The following is a 24,728-nucleotide window of genomic DNA, read 5'->3' as shown; positions in this document are numbered from 1 at the left end:
CAGATCTAATGCCATATTTACAGTTATTCAAAGATTTATCTCCTCACAGAAATGTTAGTTATTATGGTGCTCTTTTGAGGCTGAAATGTAATTCCATTTAATCAAGTGTAATGTCATCCAATGATAATTCAGTAGACCTATTTACTGGTAAATGGCTATAGCAGTTGGTCATTGCTTTTGTTTGACATTGTTGTTAAGGAATGATTTAAAAGGTAGTTTATACATGATGCATGGTGATGTGAGGGACAGGTAAACATACCTGGTTTTACCACTAGCTGCCCAAGTTATTCACTATCTCATATTTGGTGTGTCTGCAGGCAAACCCAGAACAAGAAGGCAGTTACAGCTATCTATGTTTAGACAAAAAACTGTAATACCTCTTCAAATTTGTAAGTATAATGAAAATATAGTAGTTGAAGTATTGAGTCTGTGGTATTGAATATATATATTTGTATAATATTATTTATTGTTATATATTTTTCATTACTTTATAGTTAGTTACTTTATAAACTTATGGTTATAGTTATGGAATTTGGCAGACACTTTTGTCCAAAGTAACAAATAAAACAATACAATACTTAAATTAACACTTTGAGTGCCTAAAACGCAATATTGCGTTTTTTGTTCCCATGCGTTGAGTGCCAAAAACGCAATAAAACGCAGTATAGCTTTATTTAAATTACAAAAATAGACACTCTAACACACCTTATGTGTGATTTTGGGAACTCTATGATGATTAGAACTGAAATAGATCGAAAACTCATGAAAACGCACGATATTGGATATTTTATCTGGACATTTTATCATAACTCTGCTTTTGATGGTTGCCGCTTTGGGTCGAATCAGTGACTCGTGCATGTCAGGTCAAAACCAGGTAATTTCTGTGGGTTTATCACTAGGTGGCAGTCTCGCCAGGTCTCGCTAGGTCACTTCCCGGAAACTTTACAGGCAACACTTCATATTTCATGAAAGACGCTATATCTCCATTTCTAGAAAAAAAAAAACAGGGATTTTGATGAAAACTAGCCACTGTTTAGTTTGGGATTTCTCAGGAACAGAGGCATGTAGAAATAAATGTACCCACTGAGAGCTTAAAGTCTCACCTTTCCAACAAGCCATAGTATCTGTCCATAGCTATAACCATATCGTCAACAATGATCTAGATTGCTGGCAATCTGGGCCAAAGCTTCGGAAAGAAAACAGTGCGGCATTCAAAATGTGTTAACAGTGAACAGTTTTCAAAAGAACTTTATATAACTTTATAGAGTTTCCAGACACCATTTCCTATTAAACCAGACATTGTTCAGTCATTACAGACATGGAAACACTTGGAAATACCAGAATCACAACCAAGCACCCTTCTTCAGATTTTAAACCAATTGGACCTTTCTCCTCACCATTCCTCCTACACAAGTCAAATGTATATTTTTTTCTGGCAAGATACAGATGCAGACTACATGAGCGTGAACACACATTGAACACAACCCGGTAGCCTAGCTGTATGTAGAGCACTGGAAATGCTTTAGGAGGTTCACAATTCTTAGAAGTTTTTTTTTTTTTTTTAAGTATTTTTTTTGGGCTTTTTTTATGCCTTTAATTAGATAGGATAGTGGAGATTGACAGGAAGTGAGTGGGAGAGAGAGTCGGGGTGGGATCCGGAAAGGACCACGGGGCGGGAATCGAACCCGGGTCGCCGGCGTACGGTGCAGGTGCCCCAGCCAGTCGTGCCACTGCTGGGGCAGAAGTTCACAATTCTTACAGCACCTGAAACCTCCTAAAGGGTTTGTAGCTGTGCGCTACAACCAATGAACTTCTTAAAAGACATCCGCTAGAGATAGTCAACAGGTTTTACTCAAGGTATTTAATGTGCAGACCACAATTCTGGTGAAGGATTATTGATATTGGAGCCAATCAAATCATACTCTTTCGTCATGATCCAATTTGCTGATTGTTTGGAATGGCTCAGTCTAAGCCATCTTGTTTGCTTCCCTTTATGGAGCCAGGACTCTATAAGAGTATCTCCATTTTTGTAGTATGGAAGCCAGCCCGAATTTACCTCACCCACAAAATTTGAGGTTTTATACAAAGACGGACAGATGAGCAGAGCCTAGTCAGAGCCTAGTCATTCATGTCACCTAAGCCTGCTTTAGTTGATTTTGTCTGTGCCTAGAGAAGTGAGATGTTTAGATTTCGCTATCATGTCTGTTGTATAAGATGTTGACAGTGCAATAACTTAAAAAAATTAACAGAAAACAGTAATTAAAGGCACAAGATTTTCACCTTTATGAAGCCAATTTGATGGTAAACGAACTTGTAATACATACAGTCGGCATCTAGTCATAATCGTCGTTACCGCCCCAGTTGCCGTGGTTACCGTGGCTGAAACGCCCCCAAGGGGGAAAATATTAGTTTCAATTGCATGTAATCTAATGGAGGTGCACCGACTTGAGTACAGAAAACACCTATAAAAATATTAAATCTTTTAGCAAACATCAATAAACGGCACAAACACGTTTGAACTGAGAGTTATCTGTGTGTCAACAAGGTTAAGGGTAACATTAAGTTCCCTCATTTAGCTAATTCCAGTTAAACGGCCAGAACTGTCTCGAGTGTACTCATTGTAGAACTGCTTTCAATGGCCGGACTGTGTAGCTCGGTTTAGCAAGCTAAGCCTTTTGCCGTAACACCACATACTCATAAGTTGCATCTTAATTTATTCTCACATGAATGCACATTCCCTACAATGTCTGTGGGAATAGTTTTAACAAGTAATGTGTACCAGTTGGTTATGTTACACTGACGATATAAAGTTAGCCAGTTAGCAACCTAATGATGCTACCATCGTATATAGCAAATACAGAGAAATATGTCGTCAACATTGGGCAATCGAGGGTGAATTAGGTTGTTAGCATACACTGGGCAGTTAAGTAAACAAAATTCCTTTAAATTATTGTGTTCAGAAACAAGCAGAACTCCACCTGAATGTAAAAGGAATGTATAAAGTCTAAATGCTAGTGAGTTCGCCCATTGACTTCCATTGTGTGATGTTAGCATGCTTTCCCCCTCATGGGGGGCGGTAACATTTCCGAACGTCTTAACCGACTGTATACTGTATTCATTGCATGCAGAGGCAATTTTTTCCCTGTATCGGTTAAAACAGACTATAATCGAAACCAAATCACATATTACCAGACTCAAATTCTGAACAGATTCAAGTTTGGCTATGCCACACTACCTTTGTTGGGTATGCGCACGAAAACAAGAGGACCATGAGGAGTGATTATCTGAATTTAAATTATGTTGGATTAGAATTGCAGACATTATGATTCTATTACATTATATTTTCAGAGAAACTGGTCTAGACAAGAGAGAACTTTGCAAGGTTACAAGTTGAAATGTGCAAGCGGTCAACATTTTATGCAAGTAATTAACCTTGCACAGCCATTTTTATGCGTAATGCTTATCTTCAATCACTGCTAAGGCTTGAGCTTTTATATTTCTAATGCCAGCGTCACAGTAAGACTGCACAGTGACAGTGACGGGCTTCAAGCTTTTCCCCGTAATATAAGGACTCTTAGTCTCTCACAGGGGATGCAGTCCTGCTGTGATCAAACATGGATTTTGTTCCACTGTAGTTTTGTTTGCCAAAACCCAATGAAGGCATTGCATTTACTTAGAAGATTTACTGTAGGCTTCAGAGTTAAAGCAATGTTAATATGATGGAATATAATTCATTATTAGTTTTAGAGGTTGTATAATTGTATGCTTGTATGCTTAATGGATAATTTTATAAATGCATTGATGTGTACAACGTGATTGCAGTGTGCCACTTGGTCCTTAGGGTCTCTATGCTCTTTAGATTGTTGAGACACTATGTTTTGATAGCAGTTTCAGGGCAGGAGCCATCGTAAAACATAGCTAATTGGCATATGGTTTCTTGTCTGAGTGAGAACCCTCTTGTTTTCAGTATTTTTTCTGTAAGGTCTGAACAATCAATCAATCACTGCTTGTGCTGCAGTCAAATCCAAATTCAAAATATGTAATCCAATTATTCCAAGACATCCTTCCTGATCTAGTTTGTCGATCACAATGAAACCTCTTAGGGCTGAAATGTGTTCTGTTATGCCTAATATAATTAGGTGAGGGCTGAATGGGAAATTCTCAGTTTCACAAGGAATATAAATGAATTGTGGCATAGGCTGCATGATAAGAAAGATGACTCCCTAGTTCCCACCCATGATCACTTTTGTGTCTAATTATTCCCTGTTAAAACAGAAACACACGATTAATGGATTTGAAGGGAGAAGTGTATTTTCATATAATTTGGAACCCCAATAGTATTAATGTCAAAATCAGTTATTACATTTGAATACTGAGAAGGTGTGATGCCTGAAACAACCGGCTGCTAGCTTCATCTTTACAGTAACGTGTCTTATGAAGATGTCCTTGTAGACAATGAAAGAGCACCTGCAGGGGGCGCCAAAGTACTATTCATTCCCATCATTCTCCATCTTTTGAGTTACTCTACCTTAAACATACTAGAAGGCAAACAAACAAAACTATCACACAGATAAATAAACTCAGTAATGACTTTGTGACTGACAGGACATTCTGAAATTCTCTGTTTGAAACATGTCAGCCAACCATCAAACATGGGGGGGGGGGGCTTACCTGCTGGGGGAATATTGCACAGATGAGAGCTCAGAGAACAATCAACCTCCCTGGAGTGCCTTCAGTGGAAAATGAGTAATCATCTCCCAAGCCCCTCCACATTCCCAATCCCTCTGCTCCCAATCATAAGACCAGCTTTTCCACTGGCAAATTGTCTCAGATTTAACCTGCAAAAATGTCAAAGTAAGGTCTTTTCACAACAAACAACTATGTTAAAGAGAAAAAAAATCACTTCAATTGAATATTTTTGACCTTCTTTGCAAAGTGTACTGCCGAGCTCAGTATTGCAGTGCCATATTGCACTACTGCACTTATTTAAATCTGGTGAAAGGGCTATTCTAGTTTGGAGAGAAGTCGGAATACAACTAGGTTCTAGCAATGTTATTAATGGCAGCACCATTAATGATTCATAGTCCAGACTATGTAGGCTGAGGAGCCATGACAACCTTGAGGTACAAAATGAAAAATGTCAATGATAAAGTAATGCAATAGGTGAATTTATATTTTTCTTTTCCAGTCTCTATTTAACATACTGTTAAACATAAAGAAGTCAGGCTATTGACAGGGTTTTGATATTTGGAACGGAAATGCCACTGAGATGGGTGCGAGGGCCAAAGGTGTGATTAGCTGTAATCAGGTAATACGACCCATGAACGTCTTTATTAAACTAATGCGACTAGGCCTTTAAACTGTATCCAGCATCTACTTGATCGTGTGTCTGTGAATGCCATTGACCAAATAAATAACACAATAGGATAAAACAGTTATACATGTATTTGTATGAAATAATGACAACATATTACAGCTGACCTTGAAGACCATGTGTTAGCTGTATTTCTCATTATATTAATTAATGTATTGTTATCTTAATTATACTCCACAAATGGGACCTTGAATGCAAAGAGAATCTCGCAGATTCTACATTACAAAGAGGATCTTGGTAATGTCAGATGAAGAAAATGTAGACTCTGTTTTGCTTCGGAAGCAAACAAATCAGGTAGTACAGCAAATCATGTTGCAAAGCTACAAACCCGAACCTCATTGGACAACCACTTTGTCTGCACCGATGTGCAAATGAAAATGAGAAGCCCATTTACAAACACCAGGTACACACCAAGGTTCTGTATTCGACTGCTTCAGAAAATGGTAGTCCGGGGTTTGGTTCACCTGGACAGCAGTGTGATCCGCACTAGTGTTAAAGCTGTTTGATCTAAACCAAGAAGTCAAGGCTGTTTATGGCCACTGATGGATCGTATTTCTCCCAAAACAAATAAATCACCTTCAACCATGAAATTATTATCTAAGAAGTGATTTTCATATACAATTAGTGACAGGCAGCTGTGTGACAACTGGATGTAAGAATGCTCTGTAATAAGCAAAGCAGCAAATTCATTGAGCATCCCCCAAAACCTCCTTATCTGAGCAGGTAGCATCATTAATGGCAAAGCAAAAACAACTAAATTAACAAAATGATGAAGAAAAAACAGAGAAATAGAGTGTGGCCAGGGCCCAGCTATTTAGCACAGGTTTTAATTTGTCCCTCATTTGGCATTTGTCTCGGAATCATTGCCTGCCGTGAATGAAAACTGCATGTTCCACACGTTCCATGTGGATGACATGATCGCATCGTGATTCACAACCAAAAATGTGGAGACCATTAGAGGCAGGAGGAGCAGGTGTTAAAGATTGACACTGTTTACAGGGACTAACTACAGAAATAAATGTGAATGTATGCACAAATAGCCATAGCCATCAGTGTTAAAATCATTATGCCAAGTTAAGTTAGACTGTATGGTCATGTAGGAAGTTCCTACTAGACATTAGTTCTCTGCATTTTACCCATCCAGGGGGGCACACACACTCACAGCAGTGAGCTCAGTACGAGCATACCGACACTAGGAGCACACATACACACCCGGATACCTTTCCCTTGCCCAGTTGAGTATCTTAGGTGAACCCAGACAAACCTTGACGAAATTTGAATTTGCTCTGCAGGTCCATCTGGAATAGATCTCACTGAAATCCATTTCTGAATCACCAAAAACCCAGGATCCAATCACAATTGCATGGGGCAGGCTTTATATGATGACAGTTAGAGCAGTGCATTCAACACAACCAATGGCTGCACTGATTGTGACAGGGTTAAACATATATGGACATGTATTTTCTTTGTAATTCAGTAAACAACTGCATTTAAAACCTCAGTTTAAAATAAATGTGTGTTTGTTGCACTTCTGAAGCGATTTGGTAAAAGTTAAATGCATCAATCTAAGCTTTACTGCTGGTTTTGGCCCTCTAAGTAGTAAAATGGGAAGTTCGGAATGGGATCATTTGCTAACAGGTTTGTCTGGGTTCACCCAGGCTACCAACTGAGAAATTCCACTACCTTCTGTAGTTATTTTTACAAAAATATTTATTCATTTAGCAGACAATTTTATCAAAAGTGACTTGCAAAATAAGGAATAACATTCAAGATACAATGCACATGAGACCTTGGGTAACAATAAATACTACAATGCAGATGAGACCTTAGGTAACAATAAATACTACAATGCAGATGAGACCTTAGGTAACAATAAATACTACAATGCAGATGAGACCTTAGGTAACAATAAATACTACAATGCAGATGAGACCTTAGGTAACAATAAATACTACAATGCAGATGAGACCTTAGGTAACAATAAATACTACAACAACAAATACTACTAAGCAGAGGAGACCTTAGGTAACAAATACTAAGATATACTCTAGTCTCTCACTTGTGCCTTGCTGTTTTCATCTTTTTCCTCCTCAGAAAAAAACTTCTTAAAAAACTTAAGCTTAGGTAGCTCTGTGAACAGGTGAACTTTGTCATGTCTACAGTATGTGTATGTTAATTGTTGTCACTGTGTACTTTGTGTGTCATTTAAAATAATAATAATAATAAAAAAACTTCTTATAGCTTATCCATAGCCTTATTCTTGTCTTGTCTTAAATAGTAAATAGGCTAACATTTACTATCTAGGTACGAGTTGCCAACAACGACAAGCCCTGTAACCGGTTCGTAATCTCTTTTGTACTCTCTCCTGTACAAAATATGTGTATGCCAACAATTAGATTTTTTTTTTTTTGTATACGTAAACAATGGGGTCAATACATGGCTTTGTTTTCATAAAAATGTATAGCATAGCTTTGAGTCATGCCATTAAAATACAGTGCAGTTAATAGTTGTGAAATTATGATAGACCCAGTTTGGAGTGAATGGACACAAGACAAAGGTGCAAATGTCAGCGTTTACCTTTCAAGCAAGAAATCAGGTTTCTTTGGTTTTGCACCCCAACAAATATGTTTTTTTTTTAACATTACTTTTTATTATTGATGTGTATATTTACTATCTGTCTTCTGCTTCATTTGGCAGGCATGTCAATTGAAGATACATTTTAAAATAGTCACAAATCCTGGAAGCAAGCAAATGCCTATTGTCCCCGACTGAAGGAGTTGGTCAAACAAGTGAAGATAACACATATCTGCAGTGTACATCTTTTGCAAAGGTACTCATGGCTGTTAAAGATAAAGTCTTGAAAAGAGAACCATAATTAGTTAAGGTCAGGTCAGAAATCACTGCAAGTAAATATTGCCTTTGGCCAATGAATGATTTCCAATAATGATTTGCAGGCAAAGTATAATTTCACAACTCTTGCAGCAAATGAGATAAAAGTGACACAGGTGCATAATTAAATTATTACATATGCCTTCTGTATAACCCTATTTAAGTAAATTATTTTATTTATGCCCTCTGAGTCTTAACACGGTTAGACCATGATGAATATCATACATATTCTTATACTGTACGTCTGTTTGGCAACACACATACAGTGGCATGGCCTCTGTGTGGGGGTGCCTGAGGGGTGGAGGATTGGCCGAGTGTGCAGAGCCCTCGCAGCACAGCTCAGCACCCCTGCGTGGCGATGACAAAGTGAAAAATGACGGGGCAATGCACCACAAACCCACTGGGGAAAATGTAGAGCAAGCGTAATCAATTATCACACCTTCCACTGCGTTCCGATTGCAGAGCTCCTTAATTATGTAAGTGAATTAGCTATCGATCAGCAAAGTGAGTCAGCAGGGCAGCTACCCGTTTGCCAGACAGCTACGAGTTGTGGCCTAGCTACCTCAGCAGGGTATCACAGGTAAACACTGCCAGGGGTCGTATTGAGGCAGGGTGGAGGAGTGATTGTAGTGTGGTGTATGGCAGACCAAATCTGTTAGAACATAGCATAGAGAAACACAGTGAAGACTTAAGTTTGGAGAGCTGTATTGGGCGTAAACTTAATTTCTCAGAGATACATTTCCCTTCTGTTCCATTTTGACTTATGAGTTGTTTTTTCTCTTGTGCCTGGTGGCCTGTCATGCCTCAATGAAGTTTGTTGACTAACAGTACTGAAGAGTATTGAGACACATATTGTCATCAGTATCATCACAATTGCAGTCAAAAAATGTTGCAGACTGTAAACAGTTGTAGAAAATGTATTGTATGCTGATCTGTGTTAATGGCTTTCAAGGGAAACATTACTCATGATTACAACTCCTACTTGCACTGTATCTCACTTTCAAATGTGGAGCACCCCGTGGAGTGTTTGCAGCTGAACTGCAGGCTTCTTTGCGTCATTGATTTTGCTCATTGAAATGAAGATGACCCGGCCTCAGCAGAGATGGACTCAGATGCTATTCCTACCACACCACAGCAATAAGTTGAAATCATATAGTAACTTCTAGTATAGGTAGAGTTTATGGGCTTGTTTACATTAGTTTTTAGAGCGAGTCTTGGGTGATCCGATCACAAGTAGTCAGCCGAGACACATTGCTATTTAAACATGTTTCCAAGAGTAGTTGCTGACCACTTGTGTTTAGATTCCATAACTGCCAACGTCACACGCATTAGAACTCCCATTGTCCGGGAACGCATAGCGTAGCATTTACTCTACAGAAGATATGTGGTCAAAAGCGTCTCAGACCACAAATGAAAATGGGGTCTAGGTGACCCCATAAAGTGAGGTAAATAGAAATGGAATAGGCTTCACTATAGATAATTTATTTGTACAGAAGGCTACACTGTAGTAGCATGTTCATTGGGCTTTATGTCGGCTTTTTGGCAAATACTGTATCTTGTCTTGCAAAATTGGTCCAAATATTTGTGATGATATAACTTAGACCGTGTAATGTCTTGCAACTCATTTCTCTGAGGGACTTTTAGCATAAATGTTTTTAAGGGCCCTGAGAGCGTGTGAAAGTGGAATGCAACTCGGGATTTTTAGTTTTTCCTCTTGCTGTTCTATGTGAAGCATTAGCAGTCGCTGATTAAAATTTGCAGCAGCATCTGACAGTTATGAGAGGATCTGAGAGCCACTTAAATCTGATCCTGTCCCAATAAAACGTTGTCATCAAAACCAATTTTACAGTTTCATGCCATTTTGGCCATTCATCTCAGACAAAGGGAAAGGCTTTCTAAAGCTTCATAGATGTAAGATGTCAGATTGTGATGCAACTAGATAGGTTTATCCATTGTAAAACCAAAAATGTACTGTATGAATGAACACAGATTTGTTTGACATTATAATACATTGTCAGATGTTTGTGGAATCTAGATACATTTACTATATATATTTTATTGGCACATAAAACCCGGATAGTTAAAAAAAATCCGCCAAATGTGTAGAGTCACAGATTAACTGACTACTGCAAAACACAGAAAGTGTGAAGTTTGTGCCGGCAGCACCCATACTTCAATGTTGATGGCAGCAATAGCATGAATCTTTATTAAAGTAAATTAGTGACCGATCACCCTCCTGCGTGAATCATACATTGAAATAGGTTGTGCATGGTCTATAATGATGATAATGATTCAGAAAACTGGAAACCTGATAAAATAGCATGTTGTCAATGTTTTATAGATCCCCAACATTTTACAAATCATGTTTTCAGAGGAATCCATGACTTTTCAAAAGTCTCCCACGATCAGTTAATTTTGATCATATTTAACAGCAAAGGTAAGCTACTGTATGTGCTTGAGTATAGAAGACCTGTGAAACCTGTAAAAGTGCCTGCTAAATACCAAGGTCATAGAAGGTCAGGGCCCAGTTTCCCGATAACGACGGAGACACGCTCTTAAGAGGGTTTTCTACGATTCATCTTACGATCGTTCGTTTGGTTTTTCAGACTGTTTCCCGAACATGCTCGTAGTGTGAACGCGCGTGCACTGCTTTTAAGATGCTCTTAAGGGGAGCTGTCCACGTTAATAGTTCTGAAATATCCTCTGATTTGATGGTGATGTCAGGTGACTGCACGTCACAGCTATAGGCCTACCGTTTAAACTTCGGATCTACACATTAATTCACATCAATACGAAAATAGAAACACTTTAACATCTGCATGTAAGCATTCCAAGTAGGTTATATACCATACACAGACATACATTATTGTAATTATTTAAGATTAGATTGTTGCACCATGCAATAATTTTTCGCTGTGTCACTTAAGAACATGTTTGAAGATAAGAAAGAAGTCGAGTAAGAAAGTGAGGAAATGTGTAGGCTTAGATTTTGATGCAGTACTAGGCCTACAGACTAAACCACATGTTCCTTTCTCTGCTTTTACCTCATAGGCCTAATAAAATATATCCCTCACTTAGCAAAGATAATGGCAAACTATTCTGGCAACGTCTCGTTTCATAACTGGATTGCATTTTTGTCCGCTTTTCATCACATTATAATGACCATTAAATGTAGGCTATACTATTTTGCATGCTAAAATCTGATTCTTCAGGTAAACACAATAAAGAATGGGAAAATAAATTGGATTATGTATTCTAAGTATTAATTCCTCTGTATGTCCTGTTGGTGACCTCAGTGAGAAGTACTGTTAACGAGAACTCTGGAGCACTCGTAGATCTACGAGTGTTTTCACGACGTTCTTAAGCTATGATGGTTTTGGGAAACAGTCGGCAAATCTTAAGACGTTCGTAAGAGGGACTTTACGACGCTCTTAGGCTTAAGATGCTTTCGGGAAACTGGGCCCAGGAGAGTTGTATTAAATGTCTTTCAAATTAGTACATTAATTGGATTTGTGTTATTGGTGTGGTAAAGTAAAAATGGCATTAATGAGGAAAATACCATATTTTCCGGACTATAAGTCACACTTTTTTTCATAGTTTGGCTGCGACTTATAGTCAGGTGCGACTTATATAGTAGAATCTCTCCATGAACCAAGGTAACATTACCGTCTACAGCCGCGAGAGGCAGCTCTAGGCTTGTGACTCGCTGACTTGTTATGTTAATTTAGCCTATTCAGCTTCGCAGGCATTTCCCATGTTCAACACAGCCAACCGCTAGCATTTCGCTAATCACTAGCATCTAGCTAACAAATTGCAACGCAAAGTACAATGACAGTTCAAACGAGGGTAAGCAAACAAACGTCTAGTCATTGTTAATATTCCACATCTGGCAGAAAGGAGACATCATCACAGCAAACTGCAACCAGGAACTGACATCTTAATTTCCTTATCACCAAGCTAACCAACATCATGCTGGCCAATTAGTGTAGCTGAATAACTGTGTTATTACCGGACACCTATTCAGCCTGTTGTTCTGTGTGCTATTGTGTAGTTGAATAACTTGCCTTTCCAGATTAAATGTCTGTTCTTGGTCTTGGATTTTGTGAAATAAATTTCTAAATGCGACTTATAGTCCAGTGCGACTTATATTTTTTTTCCTCTTCATGACACATTTTTTGACTGAAGCTAAGATGGAGTGCCAACTTTTGAAACAACAAATACAGAGTTTCTTTTAAGGATCTTTTCATGTATATACATAATCTTATTAAATTCTACTCTTCATGTAAACATTTACCCTTTCATTTTGATAGGGACACATATTACAATCAGTATTGTCTGGTATTGTAATTCTTGTGTCCGCTTAACAGAGGCATCCTTCTGAAGAGTGTCAGAACACTGAAAAAGGCAGAACACAACAGACATCAGATAGATGCCACAGTTCATTTCGTAGCCTTTTGCAATTACATTATGTCAGATGTTGTCAAAATAATTGCCATCAAGCTGACCCCACTGTTACCTTAACATAGAATTTGCATCTTCATTTCAGTAAAACATTTTAAGACTGGGTCAATTATACTAGTCTACAGAAAAAGAAATGCCAATCTGCGAGTATATCTGCACCATGGCAATGAGATGCTGTGAGATTAGATGTCATGATGCTGCTCAGCCTATTGATATTGTGATGTAATGTCACCCTCCCGTGCAATCTAGTTGACCACAGTGTCATGCTCTTTTCCTCGTTCGTCACCTGAGCCCTCTGCCACACTTCACTCAATTTATATATTTTTTTTATGTTCAGTGCATGACCACAAGTTCAACATGCTCTAGTTAGTGCAACGATTAACCCCAACCTATTAATCTCTGGGAGAATCCTCATAGGTTTATTTCCAGCACATACCATTCAGCATTTAGGGCTCAGGATGTATTGTTAGAATGTGAGAGAATGAACCAATTCATAGCATGATTGTATTGTAGTTTTTGGTTCAGATTTTGTCTGAAATATATCTTTGTATTTAGTTTCAGTTCTATTGCTCTGCATTTTACTCCCAATTGTGAAACAAGCAGTCTTTAAGAAATGGCTTCTTTCTTTCAATCCAAGTCATGAGCAGCTCAATATTCCAATCATGGAATCTGCTGTGTTTCGCTGTTTTGGAACACTACCCAAGAACCTCCTAAATCTATGGTGGGATTAAGTTCATGCTTTGAATAGCTAAATAGCTAGATCTCTTAGAGCTGACAGTTGTTAAGGGACTGCCTGACTTCTGAAATCAATAGAGACATCAAAGACGACAGCTATCCGTTAAACAACTCATACTTCAGAAAAGAAACTTTGGCTCTTTATTTTTCCTCCTTGGTGGGAGTTTGAATTGAATCATATTGACTCAAATGCCAGTGCACCAGCAACTCATTCCTCGCAAAATCCTGATTGCAGCCTTTTTGAAATGATCAGCAACCGTGGCACTTACAGCGTCCTGGAATATGCATGTAGCACTTAGTTAAAAAAATAAACACGTAACCCATTGGAATGCTCTTTCAAATTGCTCTCTCTCCAAACTTGAATAATCTGATAATAAATAAGGCAAGAGGAGGAAGTCTAGTCTTCAGGGAAGAGAATGCTGAGGCTGCTGGTGGAATTTCACAGATCCATTATCTCAAACCTTGTTGATTTACTAAGCACTTGGGGGACAGTTCTGTATTAAATCTATCCTGTTTGTAATGAGAATCTGCTTAAATTATGACAGTCCTATCAGAACCCCCCCCCCACCCACCCCATCCACTGAATCTAGATTGGGTGGCATAGAACCAAATAAAGCATCACTGGTAATGTATCACAAATTCCATTGTAAGAATATGAAATAAGTAAGAATTTCTGGTGCTTATATTTTGCTGAGTTTTAATAAAGGCACAAGAGTACATTTTGATTATAGTATTGCATAATATACTTATGAGTGGACACTAATGAAAATGTAAAAAAAGAAATATAACCAAAACAACAAAAAAGTTTGACTGCAAAACCAGCCGACAAAAGTGGTCTATTACGCTGAGTGGATTGTCTTAAACTCCAGCAATATCTTTTTTAAAGGCATCTAATACAGTTTCAGGTTCTAGGGCTCCCTCTTGAGTCGTGGAGTATTTATATTTGGCCATGCCGTTGTAAACACTTCTTACAGCCCTTACCTCTGGACACCGGTACATGTACATATAATGTTTTGGAGTCGAAAGACTGGTAACAGGAAAATACAATCTCTAAATAGCCATATCAAATGACCAACTAATGTTTCAAGATTCTCGCAAGATGTCACCTGGTTGATTCTATGCTTGCGGGGCGCTGCCAGCTATGCTAGGTGTGTGATTCCCCTTGTTACAAGTTTGTTTACCATCAAAATTACTTTGAAGCTGTTACATTAAGGTAAAAATACTTGCATAGTATGCCTTTAAAGTTTTTGTGGGCCTTTTTTGCCTTTAATCAGCTAGGACAGTGAAAAGAGAGGAAGCAAGTGGGAAAGAGAGATGGGATAGGGAGATGACTATGGGTCGGATTTGTGAAATGTTGTCTCATTCTTGGCCAATGTAGGTTTTCAGCTGCTCTGCTCTAGGGTCTTCATAATCATGTTTTGTGTTCCTTGATGCACCAGTATGACATGTCTGGACTGCAGACAGGCCATTTTAGGATCTGGAGTTCTTTACTATTGAGCCATGCGGTTGTAATATGGGCAGAAAGAGTTTTGGCATTGTTTTCCTGAAATATTCAAGGTCTTCCCTGAAATACATGTCTTCTTGATTACAGCACATGTTCAAAACCTGTATCATTCACCATTAATTGTGCCTTTCCATATGTGTAAGCTACCAATGCTATTGGCACTAATGCACCCCCATACCATTATAAATGCTGGCTTTTGAACTGTGCACTAATAAGTTGGATTGTCCCTCTCCTCTTTAGCCCAGAGGATAAAGAGTCCACAATTTCCAAAGAGAATGACACATTTTGATTTGTCTAACCACAGGACAGCTTTGCACTTTGTCTCAGCCTATGTTAAATGAGCTCGGGCCCAGATAAGATGGCGACATATCTGGATCATGTCTAATTATGGTTTTGTCTCTACATGGTTGAGTTTTAATTAGCATTTGTGGATGAAGCATTAAACTGTGTTCATAGACAATGTCCAGAGTCCAGAGTCCATACAATGATTTTATTTACAGAAACAGGTCTGTTTTTAATGCAGTGCCATCTGAGGCCCTGAAGATCATGCCCATCAAATATTGTTTTTCAGTCCTGTCCCTTATTTACAAAATTTTTTCTGAAGTCCTTAAATATTTGTAGTGATATTATGTACTATTGATGACGAAATCCCCAAATACTTTGTCTTGTTGCATTATTTTTCCCCACATGTTTTCACATAGTAATGAATACCTCTGCATCTTTCCTTTTGAGAGACACTTCCTCTCTGGGATGCTCTTTTTATACCCACTTGTTATAACCTGACATAATTTGTTGTTAAATGTTGTGTTTTGTTGTTGTGTTTTCTGTAGCATTACACAACTTTTTCAGTCCCTGTCCCATCTTCTCTTAGACATGTAGCTTGTATCAATTTCAAAATAAGCATACAAGTTTCATGAAATAGTCAAATTGGTCAGTTTTAATATTTGATATGTTGTCTATGTCTTTTTTTGCGCCTAAATAGGGGTTTACAAGATTTGTGGATTATAACACTCTTTTTTTTTGTTTTTACATTTTACACAGCATTTCAACCTTTTTTGGAAACGGGGTTGTACAGCAAAGCTGGTAACCTTCCAAATCTTTTGCATTCTCCCATCAATATTGGATACCCATAGTTAACCTAAAAAGCTGTTGAAGTAAAAGCTTAAGATCATTCTTTTTCTTCCTTGTGTGCACTCAAAACTAGGGCTTATAGTCTAACACCAGCACTTCCTGGCTTTATGTTCTCGCTGGCCAGCATCTTGATGTATTTTGGCCAATTCCTCCATACTTAAATGTGCCAGTGATTTGCCTTCAGCTTGGCTGGGCAAACTCCCATCAAGTGAGTGCACAGGCAGCAGTGCTGGGCTTCTTTGCTTTGATTGCCTCTCATAGCTGCTATGTGGTTGTTGGATAGTGATGAATTTGCAATCCGTAATATGCCTTCTGTTGTCTCTAACTACTGTTTGATTGAGATTGAGACAAACCCTTCTCCCTGATGTATTTTTTTTTATTTTTGTTTACTACTATGACTTCACTCTATCCATTTGTAAAGGCCTCGTACAAAAGACAAATTAAAGGGATTGTAGCCTTTAAGCAAACCCACAGCTATGGAATTATTTTAATGTTGCCCTTCCAAATCAGACATTCTCCACCCTACCCTTTGGCAGATTAGACACTCTCCAGATTGACTGTATTTTCTTGCAAATAACTGTGTGCATTTGTAGAGGCACACACTTGCTGATTGAAAAGCTAACCCCAGTTGAGCCAGTATTCACATAAATAATCCACCCCAAGACACGAAAGCCCCACAGGCCCCAACTTCTAGGTCTGAATGAGTTGCGACTACATTGCTTTCAGGTCCATATATTTAACCAGATTTCATCTGCTGAATATCAAAAGGGATGGGTTGGCTCCAGTAATTGCTTGGCTCTCAGAAGCAGCATCAGCCAACAATGAATCAGAGAGTCTAACATGCTGCCTCTCCTGCAGGATGCCTGGAAAAAGAGGCTGCTGTGCTGAACCCGTGCTGCCCATTGAGCTGCCACTGTCTACTGCATACTGATGTGTGGGGACTGGGCTTCCACAGAACAGAACAAGCGACACCTCATTTGTGTAGACAGGTGCAGAACAGGTAGGGACTTAATGAAACATGGTTTCCCAAGTAAAATAATCTAAATGTCTTTTTGAGAAAGATTTTGGGCCCTAATTTAAATGGAGGACAAAGTCCAAAGTCTGTCATCAAGCAAAGTTCCTATGCAGGAATTATAGATATTGTGTGTCATGTGGGATTTAGTCCCACTTTTGGTCTTGCCCATGGTGTTAAATTAGCAAATCGATTTTGCCTAGTTAGTAAATCAGCTTTATTTGGACATTGCACTTTGGCCACAATTCAAACAAGGGCACTTTGTGCATTTTTGTCAGCCTTTACAAAAATGTGATACTTTATTTTTGTTCAGTTTAGTTGGACATTTGCCGATGTGATTTCTTCTAAACATGCAATGTAGCCTTTAGGCTAAACACTTAACACTGCTGGGCTTTTGTAGTTGGTGTTTGGGGTGAGCTCAGAGAAAAGATTACAAGGATATTGATCTAATCAATGTACTTCATGTAGCAGTTACAGTTGCAGTGTCACCCTCTTAAAGTATCAAGTTTTACAATAAATGATCAGTCCTTTAGAAAGATGTCTGTATTTCCAAAAAGACAATTCATCATTTCAGGAAATCACCAGCCTCAGTCTGCTAAAAGCTTTGCAACGGACAGGCTGATAGCATTTTAACCCTTTAAATATTAACAACAGGCAATTCGGTGAAATACTGTTTGTCAACAAAGAAAGACACCCTATCTGTACTTTGCACTTGCAGGCAAATTTCCCAGGTGGTGTATTTTAATATACTCCACTACCTTAACCCCCCGTCCACTAAAAAGTAACTAACCCTCAAGCCTATTTTTCCTTCTGTGGAATTAAACAACTTTTTTGTCCCTTTGCTCAGTGTATGTCACAGAAGCACTGTGTAGATCAGACAAGTAGCCTATACTAAATATACTATATTATATATTCAAATATGATGGAAAGATCTGCATACATTCTCATAGTATCAGTGTATTGAGCGGTGCGGTGGTAGCGTAGTGGCTAAAGAGCTGGGCGAGCATGCAGTAGTCTAAAAAGCTGTGCATTATATTCCCGGTTCTCACTGTTGTGCCGTGCAGATCATGATTAGATTAATGTGGCTGTACTGACGTAATTAAGTAATTATCAATACATGTATTTAAAAGAGATTCTTTCCAGCAAGGGTATAACATAACCAAAGTACACATTCCTTTAAACTAGTCCGCTTTAACTTCATCTGGTTTATGCCCCCGACATTGCACGTGCCTACTTCTGAGGGCACTGTTCCACCTATTTTTGTCTACCATTAAATGTTTGACCCCTGAGACCCTGTAGTTTCTTAGGAAACAAGCAGAATAATTGTGTGAATTACTGGCAGAGGCTAGAATATTGTTTCTCTGAAAAATGTTGTCATGTATGGATTCCCAAGAGTTCAAGCTTCCAAATGGTATATAATATTACTATGCTACATAGCAATATGGTGCATACAATTGATTTAGAATGTTGGGGAGAGGTGGGGGAGGGGGGTAGGAGTTTCGTGGGCAGTACATGTGTTGGTGCATGCCAAAATATGCTCTGAACCTGATTCATACCACTATCGCCAACTATTATCTGTAAACCCACATTCAATACAAGTACCGTTGCAAATGCATGGCATTATGATCACAAAACAAGTGTGATAGAAATGCAACGTACATGCTTGTGAATTAGTATACATGATGTGCTGCACACTAGTTAAAGGTTACACAGTTCTTCTCTCCCAAGAACAGAGGTTGTTTCCCTTCGCCACATGCTCTTTGTTTGGAAGACTGTGCGGCTCAGTGGTCACCAGATTTGTGTCTGACTTGATCTATTGATCTCCATGCACTTCCTGTCAGCCCTGCTTGGCTCTAGCATCTTCAGCGTCCAGACAAAAGAGGCAAGATCAGTGAGACACATGCTGGATATATCTTGTCAGATTAGCAGACAACTGCTGTTTGTGCTCCCGTGGAGACATTCAGCCTGACATTGGGCAGTTTGATTTCAGTGTGACCTTAGGAATTGTCACAGGGGCAATAAAAATCGCAATAGGACGTTTTTGAAAAAAGGTAGTGTTAAATATCACTTGTTTGTATTGCAACAAAAAACTCTCCTCATAGCCGGAATTCCATGTCCATTTTAAACAATGTCTCTGTGACTGATTTGGACTAATGTGACACTCTGAAAATAAGCTTTTTATCAGGATGACTAAGTGATAAGGTGTTAATATCACTCAGCTCCGTTCAAGACTTTTCTTTTACATCACAACTAACAAAAAGGTGAGGATGTTTGCCCGAGAAGAGGGTGTCTGCTTTGCCATTACTACTGTATGTACATGGATAACTCTTTTACATTGAATTTGCATCCTTCTATACAGTGGGGGGAAAAGTTTTGAACACATCAACATTTTTTTCAGTAAATATATTTCCAATGAGGCTATTAACATAAATTAGCTATTTTCACTAGACATCAGTATAACTCAGAAAATCCACAAATATAAAGAATTCACAACATACGCAGTGTTCATAAGTAAAGTTATGTGTTATAAAGTGAAATGAGACAGTGTTACACAAGAAACATCTCATGATGGGTAAAAAGAGCTCTCCCAAGACCTTATTGTTGCAAAACATATAAACGGAACTGGATACAGATGTATTTCAAAACTTCAGAATCTTCTAGTAAGCACCATAGGGGCCATTATCTGCAAATAGACTCTATCATCAACTGGCCACGCACACGCATTTCCGACCAGGGAGTCAGAAGGATAGTCAGAAGAGTTGCCCAAGAGCCAAGGACCAGACTGAAAAAGCTCCAGAAAGAGTTAGAGGCAGCAGGTACAGAGAAAATAATAGGCAATCCACCTCCATACACGCTCACCCCGCAAGACTCCATTCCTGAAGAAAAAGCATGTCAAAGCTCATATAAAGTTTGATACACAATTTCGATTTGGACAAGTCTATGAAATACTGGGAGAATGTAGTCTGGTCAGACGAGAGCAAAATGTAATGTTTTGGCTGTCATACTACAGTATACGCCATGTTTGGAGGAGAAATGGCACTGTACATCACCCTAAAATACTATACCAACAGTGAAGTTTGGAGGTGGGAGCATCATGGTGTGGGGCTGTTTTTCATCTCGTGGTACTTCAGACTTCATACAGTTGAAGAAACGATGAATGGAGCCATTTTTTTCTGGTAGATTTTTGCAATCCACTAGGATGATGAGAATTAAATGTAGCCTACCAGCAGGACAACAATCCAAAGAATATAGCAAAGGAAACTCTCAATTAGTTTCAGAAAAAGAAACTGAAGGCCCAGTCAATCACCTGACTTAAATCCAATTGAACATTTGTGGAAGAACCTCAAGATCAAGATTCACACAAGGGCCCCCCAGAATCTGTTTAGAAGTTTAGAAAATCACACCTGAATACTACGACTCATTTGTTTCTTCATGCACAAAATGTCTTGAAGCTGTCATTACAAACAAAGGATTTTCCACAAAGTGTTTAAGAAATTTCAGTTGGCATGATAAACACTTTTTTCCTATGTCATTCCATTTTATTACACATAACTTTATTTATGGACGTTAATGTTTCTTTATATGTGTGCATTTTTTGGGTTAATACCAAAGTCTGGTGAAAATTTCCAAAAATATTTTCTCCATTGTCTGTGTATGATTTAGGAAAATATAAACACACACCCACAAACTCGCCTTGTCAAGCCTTGATGGTAATCCAAATAGATTTAAATTAGTCTAGAAAGGGTAGCTAATTAACATGAAAGTGCAGTTGCTTAAACTTCTACTCAAGTACTCAAGAGGCAGATATTTATTTTGGTCCTGACATAAATTATGTGGGGACAGAACTCTCCCATGTACACATGCAAACTGCATATTTTGACCTGTCAGATCATCCTTTTAGAGGAAAATATAAACATTTGACAGCGCCAATTTAAAGTTTTAAATGTTTTAAACTTTGTTTTGTTTACATCAGGAGGCAAAATATAATTTTCTGCCCACGCCTGCTGACGGCTCAGCTGTCATTAATGATAAATTATATAAATAATAATAAAAATAGTACAATTTACATGAAAATGTGCATCAACAGGGAATATATTTTTCACTGTAAGATATTTTAAAATTCTTTGTCATGCTGAGCTTAGTTTGCATGTGTAGCGCCCCTTCACTTCCATCGTTGCCATGGTAACAGGAAACAGCAGGTATACAATGTGCTGTAACCTTCAACTAACAAAGCTTGTCCTTGTTTGCAAGGACTAGAAGGCTTTATTGCCTTTGATGGGGTGAGAAACACTTTCAACACTGTACATTTCTGTGACCCAGAATGGATTACTCATGCTCATCATTTACATGTAAAGGATCATCAAAGAATAGTATATAAATGATCATTTTTCAAACAGTTATCTGTTCTTCTGAAAAGGTGAAAAAAATCTAAGCCAAATGCATGAGGAGCACCAGTTTTGACATACAGTAGTAAATCAGGGTGGGATAAGGATCTTCTTACTTAGCTTATCCATTTTGACATTATGGGCATGTTTATCTAAAACTTCAAATAATTAACACTAACCACCTGAACCTTTTGGCCCATATATTAGGACAATGGGAATAATGTTGCACTGCTTACAGCTCCCATGTGCAACCCTGATATACGCAGTGTTTTGATTGAATTGTACTCTGTTACATCTTTGCACGTGAAATGTGTTTAATGAACATAACGCCATTACCAGGTTTTGACAGGTACAACATTGTATTTCAGTTCTGCGCAGTGTTTTAATGAGTGGCGTAGCACAAAATGTGTCAGCTGTAATTTAAGATCTTAAGATATAGATTGTAAAGGATATTCACCTTGTTACTCACTGAAAAAAAAAAAAAAAAACTCCAGTTGCTGTTCAGCACCCTCCAAAGTGACTGACCTCGAGGTCATTAGAAGCCACATTTGAATTAGGCTCTGGAACCACATCTGCCTTTATCTAATTATATAACCGCTGCAGGGATCGCTCCCCACTGCTGTTGCTGTCTTCATCAGGCCTCATATCAAATTCCTTTTCATATTCATTTTTATTCAGAGCAGCCTTCAAAGTCGGTGTCATCATCCGCAGTACAGGGGAGATGTCCCTGAGATGCTGTAAAGCATGAAAACAACGCTTACTCTAATCTTACATTCATCAAATGAAATGTCAGTATGCTTGCATCATTTCCCTAATTATGTATAGAAGAAAATACAGAATATTGACCATTTCGTCTTTTCCAGTTTGGGCACCCCAGTCAAAATTTCTGTTCCTCTGAATAGCTAAATGAGCATGAAATGACCCGATTTCCAAGTGTGAAAGATGGTACATACCTTTATATTTTAAGGAAATTCTCATTTAGTATTTCCTGCTTTCAGTTTCAGAAAAATAAAAAAAGCAATAATTTGGGTACCGTGCATGGTCAGTATTTACTTACACCTCCTCTGGCAAAGCTTGTAAACACTTTTTGTAGCTAAGAGCCTGTCGATTTTTGTTTTAGGGGATTTCAAACCTTCTGTTTGAGGTTGTCCTCTGTCAATTTTGAGGTCCCTTCAGTACGGTTACCACATTTGTGAAAATCCGGGACCCCCCCCCAAAAAAAAATAAAAAAAAATAAAATAAAATAATAATAATAATAATTATTATTATTAGGTCGCTCAGTCTAAGCTTTCTCATAAAACTCTTTCACCAGCTCTTGTAGGATATAAGGCTAATCCATAAATAGCCTTGTTTGTTTGTGCCACATTGATAACACAATATTAACAATAGTACTGTATGCTTGTTGTTAGTTGTTACAAGCAGTTATAAGTTTCATATATTAAAAGGGGATATCAACAATGACACCTGGAACCTGCCAGTCTATCTCTCTCTCTGGTGTGCACTCAAGATGGGTTTCCCAATTAATTAGAGTAATTAACGTTCAAGTTAGATGCTGCTGCATGATCATCCTTGCATGTAACACGAAGTTGGTGCATTTTGACATCGTAAACATTCTTGAAGAGAGAAAAGCAGTTAGCAGTAAAGCTATTTATTGGCTACATTTTGGTACCCCCTTTGTCCCTTAGTGCCCTTGTGCGTGATGCGCGTGGTGAATACAATATTAAAACATTTCCTATAGTTTCTTACCTATATTTGCCCTCATGCACTCGTTGACGCAGACACAAGTGCGCACTTTGGACTTAATCCCGTGAAATGTGGCAACCCTAGTCTTCAGGCCCATTAACTTTTTCACAGACATTGCGATGCTTGTCTCCAATTTGCATGTATTTTATTCAGATTCATTATTTCTTTTACTACACCAGTGGAATGCTTCCTGTGCTACAGCTTGCAACACAAACCCGAATCATGATCAATCCATCCATGCGCTTAACGTTGGACAGGTGTTGTTTTCGGCACCCTTTTTGGAGAGGAGTTGAAAATCGGCACACTATTCCTCCAAGCATGCAGAACAATCCACCCCCATATCTTCTTCTCAATCTCTTTGAAGGCCTTTTTCAGCCAAACAGGGGTTTTGATTAGCCTTTCTAGCAATCCTTCAAGGAGTTCTCTGTTAAAGTTTTCTCTTCAAGTAGTTCTCTGTTCAAGCTTGACTTTCACAGTGTATGTTAACTACCATTTCTTAATTGCACTGTGAACTGAGGAAGCAGCTAAAAAAATGCTTTTCTATCTTCCTATAGCCTTCTGCTGCTTTGTCGGCATCAATTATTTTAATTTTCAGAATGCCAGGCAGCTTCTTAGAAGAGCTGCCTGCTGATAGTTGGGGCAAGGTCTGAGGAGTTTGGTACTTACAGAGCTTGGCTCCACCTGCCCTTAACCAGTGATGATTTTGAATAAGGCATAGCCACAACAAGCTAATTAAGGTCTGAAATCTTGGTAAACATTATTTGAGTTATTCTCTTGGGTGCTCAACTTCTGTGAAGTGCTCTTTTATTTTCTCACTCAACAAACAAAACAAACATTACACAAAACAAAGACACTAATGTGCCTTAAAACGATGAAAGGATATTAAAAACGATTTTCATCTTTAACTTGATGCCTTTTGGATATTTGTTAATCTTTCTCTGTTCATATAGTTACACTCCAAGCCCTATGATTAAACATAATTTGAAAAGCCAAATGACAATTATGAAAAGCCAGACAAAATGTGGTACATGACAGGCATTTGGCTATACTCCTGTCATTTAATGAGGGTAACTTCAATGTGATAAAGCCAGAGTGATGGATGGGCAAACAAAAAGGTCACTTGAGCTTCTCCAAAAGCCCAATTTCACGTTGCTCAGACAGATGCATCATTGGGCCTCATTTAGGCAAAACATCTCTCTTAAACTGATAAGAACGATGCACTGATGCTATCTATTAGTATGTGTTGTTTTTTTATTTAGTAATAGTGACTTGCTGCTAATGCTCTATGATCTTTGATATGTGATGGCTGGCAGTTTGGCAATTATATATGCTTTGTTGTCACAAAGAGATTTAATTACTGGTATTTTCAAAGTGTATTTGTGTTGGTTGTTTGGAAGAAACATATAAGGAACATAATTCCATAGACACTGAGGTACAAAGTAACACAGATATGGTAGGAAAGTTAAAGTAACACAGCAACACAGCTTGAAAAAT

This window comes from Alosa pseudoharengus, unplaced genomic scaffold, assembly GCF_046254945.1.
Source record: "Alosa pseudoharengus isolate Yale_2024_CS ecotype anadromous, Long Island Sound unplaced genomic scaffold, YU_APseudo_1.1 YU_APseudo_1.1_scf_16, whole genome shotgun sequence".
NCBI lineage: Eukaryota > Metazoa > Chordata > Actinopteri > Clupeiformes > Clupeidae > Alosa > Alosa pseudoharengus.
The sequence above is the reverse complement of the archived record's forward strand: the minus strand, read 5'-3'. Positions refer to the sequence as shown.